This window comes from Bemisia tabaci, chromosome 6 (genome assembly GCF_918797505.1).
Source record: "Bemisia tabaci chromosome 6, PGI_BMITA_v3".
NCBI lineage: Eukaryota > Metazoa > Arthropoda > Insecta > Hemiptera > Aleyrodidae > Bemisia > Bemisia tabaci.
This window is the reverse complement of record NC_092798.1, coordinates 15,743,485-15,751,400: the sequence shown is the minus strand read 5'-3', so window position 1 is coordinate 15,751,400 and position 7,916 is coordinate 15,743,485.

The window sequence follows — 7,916 nt, the reverse complement described above, 5'->3', positions numbered from 1 at the left end:
GCCAATCAGCTTCAGAAACGGTAACAATGTTGTCTCATGTGACAAAATTCACAGTCTCACAACTCCGAAAATGTCATTAAGAAGATCTGTTTTTAAATAACCATTGTTGCAATTTTTATAATTTAAAATGCAAGGAACCTTAAAATTGAAAATCCCCAAGAGATAATAAAAATTTCATTGAAATTAAATTGTAATCACACAACGGCAACAGTGTAAGCGTTAGAATCTTGTAGGTTATGTTGATGTTTTGCTATCAATTCAACCAGCCTCCCTACCCAAAAATGTAATCACACCAGGTGCAGTGATCACCCAAAACCAATTCCAAACCTTCACTAAAGAAACAGAAACCGAATTCCACATGGTAAAACCGAGGCCCCTATTCCTTAGCGATATATCGGATATTCAAAAATTTTCCCGCTGGATCTCCACAGATCTCCAAATAAAAGACTTTTCCGTCAAATTATCTGGAAGCATGCTTAAACTTCAATTCGACACAGTTGAAAACTTCCAAAAAGTCCAAAAAGCCCTTAAGGCCAAAGAAGCAGAATTCTTTTACTTCCAACTGCCGGAAGAGAAACCATTCAAAATTGTCATTAAGGGCATTCACACCTCAACCTCACTTGAGGAAATCCAGACAGAAATTGAAGCAAAAGGCTTCAAAGTTCTGAGAACTAATAGAGCCCAAAAACAGGTTCTCACCCCGGTTCAGGGGCAACCCAATACTTTTAATAAACACCTAGAACCAATCCCTATTGTCTTCGTAGACGTTGAAAAACAAGACAACTGCAAAGAACTTTTTAATATTATAGGACTTTGCCATCAGGTAGTTAAAATAGAAAGCCCTAAAAAATCACCATGGCAACCACAATGTCGACGATGCCAACGTTATGGCCACGTCCAGAGCCGATGCTCAATGCCCTTTAGATGCGTTAAATGCTTGGGACAGCACAAAACTGCCGAATGTGACAAAAAACCTCAGCTGCCAAATGCATCCTGTGCACTGGGGATCACCCGGCCAACTACAAAGGCTGCCCCCAAGCCAAGAAAGTCACCTCAACAGCAAACTTCTCGCGAGGTCCAGTACCCCAAGACCATGATTATACCATCCCTCAACCCACGCAACCACCCCCCTTAACCAACCCTCAACCTACTCCTCCTTGGTCAGGTAACCCTACATCTAAACACCGGGATAACCAAAACCAAAACAAAAGAACTTACGCCGAAGCCACTACCTCAACAATACCATCCGACCCAAACCAACTTACAGCCATTATAACTCTGCTTACCGAACAAAACAAACAACTAATGGAACAAAATTGCTTACTGCAGAAACAACTAGCAGAACAGGGAAAACAACTCTCTAAAGTACTCCAACAACTCACTGCTCTTGTACCAACTCCTAGCAAATCTCCATGAACTTCAATTTTGCTAGAATTGGCCTGCTAAATGTCAATGGGATCATTGAAAGCAAATCTACCATTGAAGACTACCTCACTATTCACTCACTCGACATATTACTCTTAACTGAAACTCACCTCTTTTCTCAAGAAACCATAAAAATCAGAGGGTATAGCTTCTACAGTACCCCTTTTCCAGATGGGGACATTCGTCGAGGAGGAGCAGGGATCCTTATATCGTCAGATCTAAAGCATCACCTGCTGCCCTCATTTGTATCTCCTGCAATCCAGTGCTGCTCAATTTCAGTCTTGTTAGACAATAGGGAAACCAGAATATCCTCAATCTATGTCTCACCCAATCCTGAATTTTATCATATGACCAACCACGAACACTTCACAGACCTTATTGTTCAGTTCCTAGGCCCCTCCTTCCTTGCAGGAGGAGACTTCAACTCCAAACATCCAAGCTGGGGCTCTCGCACTTTCAATCGCAGAGGCCGAATCCTTCGATCTGTGCTAACGCAGTTGTCCGTCTCCACGCTTTCTGGGAGGGACCCGACCTATTGGCCCGTGCATTTAAATCGTTCACCAGATCTGATAGATTTTTTCCTGTGTAAGCAACTGAGCCCACACTATACTCTCATCGAGGATACCCGAGAGCAAACTTCTGATCATTCCCTGGTAATTCTCAATCTTTCTAAATCTTTTGTCTTCAAGCAAAAAAAAAACACTGTCTCCATAATAAGAGCACTAACTGGGACATATTCCGCTATGAATTTGACCAAAAAATCAAATTGCGCACCCTGCCCACAACTGAGGACATAGACAATCAAATTTCCCACCTTGAAGAAACAGTGAAGTACGCTCTGAATGAAGCAACCGCCCAACCAATAGTAGTAAAATCCCCCATAAACGTACCACTACAAATTAGAGACTTGATTAAGCAGAGGAGAGTTTTGAGAGGATTGTGGCGACGCCAGAGGACGCCAGCTTTAAAAAACCAACTTAATTCCCTCACGACACGCATAAAGAAGGAACAGGCCAAGTATAGAAAGAATACTTTCGATGAATTTATCGAAAAATTGGCCCCTTTCGCAGACTCAGACTACTCCCTCTATAAAATTAGCAAATCACTCTCACGCCCCCGCCGCCCTTTGCCCCCCCCCCCCCCCCCCCCTACTAGACAACACAGGAGATTGGGTCTCTTCTCCCGAGAAAAAATCTCAGATTTTCGCTTCCCACTTTCAAAAAGTCTTCACTCCAGTCAACAACGAACCCCCTCCCCAATTTATATCCACCTTCCTAGAATCTCCCCTACCATTAGACTTCCCTATCAAACGCATATCTCCATCAGAAATTCGTTCCACAGCCGCATCCCTACCCAACCACAAAACCCCAGGACATGACCAAATTACGAGCCTTACATTGAAACAATTTTCACAGAAAGGCCTAGCCGCCCTGTCGACATTATTCAATTCAATGATTTCACTTAATTATTTCCCAACAGCCTGGAAGTTCGCTATTCTTCTCCCATTCCACAAACCTGATAAACCTCTACATAATCCATCCTCATATAGGCCCATTAGTCTACTCTCTGTTTTTGGTAAATTATTTGAAAGGCTGTTGCTAAAAAGACTGCTCCTTGATTGCCCGCAATTAGCATTACCTTCCCACCAATTCGGGTTCCGAAAAGGACATTCCTCAATCGATCAAATCCATAGAGTAGTCGACTATATAACCAGGTCTCTTGAAGAGGGCAAATACTGTGGAGCCATTTTCCTGGATGTTCAAAGTGCGTTCGATAAGGTTTACCACCCTGGACTCCTATACAAAATTAAAACGCTTGTCCCTCAATATTATCTGTTACTGAAATCATACCTTGCTGACCGCTCTTTCGCAGTGAGCATAGAAAACGCCCTTTCAGATGCTAGAGAAATTTCAGCAGGAGTCCCACAGGGAAGTATCCTGGGACCTTTTCTGTATCTCCTGTTTACCTACGATCTGCCCACCTCTCCTACCGTCTTTACTGGAACTTTTGCCGATGACACAGCCTATCTATCCTCTCGTAATAGCCCTGAAACGGTATCTGATGAGTTACAGAATATTCTTTTCGAACTTCAAGACTGGAGCCTTATTTGGAGAATTTCCTTTAATGCCACCAAATCATCTATGCTCAACTTCACGCTCCGCAAGCTTCCCCTCCCCCCTGTATTCCTTCACGGAGTCCAGATTCCAATCAAAGACTCTGCAAGATACCTAGGCGTCCATCTCGACTCAAAATTGACCTGGAAAAGCCACATAATTGCCAAGCGAAAACAGCTCGATGCCCTATTTCATAAGTACTCCTGGCTCCTCCGAAGCCCCCTCCCTCTCTCCTCTAAGCTCCTCCTGTACAAAACAGTCATACGACCCTGCTGGTCATATGGCTCTCAAATCTGGTGCACTACCGCCCCATCCAATCTACAACCTCTTCAAACAGCGCAGAATAAATTTCTCCGTATAATAACTGGCTGCCACAAGTACCAACTCGTTGACGTGATCCATAGAAATGCTCGCATTCCACTAGTCAAAGACTACGTAAAAGAACTGACTTTACGCCACATTCATCGATTGGAAGGCCATCGCAGCCATTTGGCTTTGTCATTACTCGACAACAGCGAAACTCAAAGAAGACTAAAAAGACGACACATACTCGACATATTCTTTACTGCAGACACAGGAGATCCTTAAGATATTCCCCACCACTTCATAGAATTCACCACCCATCAAAGAAACAAACAATTTCCAAATCACTATCAAGCTAAACCCTAAACCACACGTCGAGAAAAGAAATTTCCCCATAAAAATAAAAATCCTCGCGGCAATAGCACCCGTTAGGAACGGAACAAAGCAACTTCACTAAAGCTGAGTAAATTCAAATCACCCGCTCGGCTGTCAGCCAACAGGAAATCCCCCCACTACCTCACCGACTTGGAAGGTCGTCAGCGAGGCCTCCCTCGCCTCGCCAAGCTCTATGAACCCCTGCGATTGGTAGTAGTACACTCCCGATCGCCCCCACGCTATCACAACGCTACAACGGTCGCCGATTGGCCAAAAGCCAGATTGCACCATACTCAAACCAACAACAACTTTTATACTTCTAACGTCCGAAAAGTGGTGTGTACAATCTCGTTGGTACAATCATGTAGTTCTTGTCCAAATTATGCAAATATTATCGTTTATCTCGGAATTTTACATTAGTTCTCGGTCAAACTTGACTCCTCTAAATTATTTATTCAATTATAGTGATTAAGGGTGCAGTGACCCACTATGGATGTGATAAGTGCGCTTGATAAACTAGGGTTGGAGAAGCTTCCCACTGGATGGGTCAGTAATGTTTGGAATAATTCTTTCTCTGAGATAGATGTTTTACCACCGGAGTACGAAGCCTATTTAGAAGAAATCATAGTTGTCGACGTTCTAGATGAAATCTCTGTGTGCTTCAAGATTTGGTTAGAATCTGATGATTCTGCAAGTACAGCACGCTTATCTCTTAACACTTCATCCATTGCCGATGATATCGACGTGAAGTCCTGGCAGTACCTAATCAAGAAAGAAATTAGACACAAGGCCCTGATATGTCTACTTAGCTATTTTATTCATCAAGCAAAATCAGAATCAAACGACGAAGATGCCCGGCATACGGCTTTAAGTGCCATCAGCGTCTATGTGATGTTATTAGCTGTTCCTGGAAATCAAGTTTTCCATATTTTTAACTCAATTTTATTCTCCTCAGTCCTAGAAGTTCTTGAAAAGTTTTGTGATCTTGTTAAAACACGTTCTAGCAACATTCAACATCGGACAAATGATGATTCCCTAGATGGTGACGAAACAAACAATGAAAGCTTATCACATCAAGAAAGATCTCGCCTTGAAAAATGGCTGAATGCTCTCTTGAAACGATTCACCTATGCCTTCCGTAAAATAAATTTCCGATCTCAAGAAGAGTCCCTCGCCTCTTTGATTCAATGCATAGAGAAAAAAAAGGAGGTGTTTGCATTTCGGGCATCTTGGAATTTTTCATAGAGTATCTATAGCTTTGATGACGTCATTGGGTACAGCGACGTTTTTATCCTGTCGATTTTCTTGGAAATGGTGTAATTTAAGGGAAAAAGTCATTCTATAAAAAGTGCTTGAAATTATATAAAGAGTTGATTTAAGTAAAAAAATCGGACATTATGGTCCGTTTTTACAGCGTCAACATAACCCTCAACGAGCGTCTTGTTTACATTGATGACGTAGGTGGGTACAAATCCTCAAGATGCAAACACCTCCTTTTTTTTCTCTATGGATTCAATGGCTCGCCAAAGTGACAAGACTGGAGAAGAGCACTGTGATAACACAATATGAGACAAATGCTACAGGTTTTAATGCTCTACCAATGAATGCTTTCAATGTTTTAAAAGCTCTCTGCTCACCAGATGTAGGAGAAGTTCCTGAGGTTGTGTGTGCAGTTTTGAAAGAGCTAATGCCAGCATTTCTTGTTGAAAAGAAGCAAGCTGCCAGAGAGCATCTGACAATCAAAGAAAATGTGATTAATTTTATGAAGCACTTGATGGAAACTCTAGGAGATGCCTCTTACCCCGCCCCTAAAGTTAGTCACGTTCCTCGCATGTCAGCCATACCCTTCCACCAGCACCTTGAGTCCTCAAGTAGAGTCGAAACGCTGGCCTAACTGGACACACATAGTTGTGGGAAGCCGGGGAAGTGGCCAAAACTTCATTCAATAAAACCGGCATATCCCCTTCCTATGAGCAAACAACGCTCTTCCCCCTCTCACACCTTCTAGCAGCAGCAAAGAGTCACAGCCTTCACTTGAGTCGCGTATAGGTCTTACGTAACGAAGAAGTCTAATCTAAGATGTGATAGTTCCCGAGTGCCACTTATCACATCATTATCAATAAGCACTGTTGGCTAAACCCAAGATGGTGCACAAAAATTACTATGGTCTTAAAGGATAAAAATCTTGAGTTCAGATAGTAGCACACGGATGTTTCGAAGCTTAGGGTGTAAAACTTGTTTCTAAACTGGATGGAGCACAATTGAAGCGATGAAACACGACGGAGCAGCAAAAAAGAGAACTTGGAGTGAGAGCGATCACGCAAGTGACCGCCCAGCACCCGAGTTTAAACGCGACTCAGACATGAGTCCTGAGACCCATAAGAATATATGAATAACAGAGCTCACGTCATTATGCACATAGTTCCGTTCGGTATATAGAAACACGTCCATCTAGCATTCTGGATGATGAAAAGTGAGCCAGAACTTTTAAAATGCTGAATTACCCACCACAGCAGTTAGTTTTACGTCTTGGCATTGCTAAAGTAACTGCTGTTCTCACACACTTTTTTTTACATCCAGAATGCCAAATCAAAATCATTTTTTTTTTTCGGTGATGGTACATTTTAAAAAAAAATTTTTTTCATAGAGCACGGCAAGTTCATAAAAAATTTACAAATTTCCCAATTTTAGGTTCTTCTATCCAGCCGTGGTTAGAGCTCTTGTAATCAAGAATCTTGGTTACATAAATAAATTCATAAATTATCAAGGCTGTTTGGAAAAATAGGAGAAATTACGAGAAAATTAGAGTCTATGAAAAGTAAGATTACGCACTTTAGAAGTGCAACAGAGGATCCGGTATCTTGATTTTTGTATTTAAATTCAATAATATACCGAAGACAGCTGATTTTCTGTCACACTCCCAAAGTGCATAAACCTATTTGGCATGAATTCTAATAACGGAGGTATGTCAGCAAAATATACCTTCTTCCCTTGCAAGTATTTTAACGAGGAAGAGATTTGCGAACTTTTAAAGTGCTTCTGTTCAATCTTAAAGATGAAAGATTTGTTGTAAGAGAAAAAAAAGTTTGCTCTCGAAAAGAGGTATTAAATCAGACAGACATAGAGGAAGGTCAAATGAAAGCATTAGTCCCATTTTATAAGTTAAAAACCACAGCCACTCTTCAAGTAGCATATAGACCAAAACGGAATTCATGTACCTAGCAAAATTTTTCCCATCAATCTTCATTCGAAATGGTCGCTTTATAAAGGCGTAATCTGATGTACACAACAATGTGATCTCCATCAAAAGAGGTCCAAAATAAATAATAAAGAATCGCGTTTAGTAAAAAGGAACCAGTGCGATTACAGTGTTGTAAAATGTTGCTTCCTCAGAATAATGTAAACAATTTCAGAGAACAGCAAATTTTATATGCTTCCCACCAAAAAATTGTCAATTTTAAAGGAAAATAATTGTGCAAATTTTAATACTGTCCACTTATTGAGTCTTTTAAAAGGAAGAGGAAGTTGCACAGTTTTGGAAACGCTGTACATAATCGCGCTCGTTCCGTTTTCCTAAATGTGATTCACTTTGTTACTAGTGCAGCAGCACTGTGTCTTTGATTAGCGCTCATCGTCACTCCCGCCAAAAATTTGAATTTGTCGATAGCAGATGCCCCATCATGGGTACCATCAGAAAGA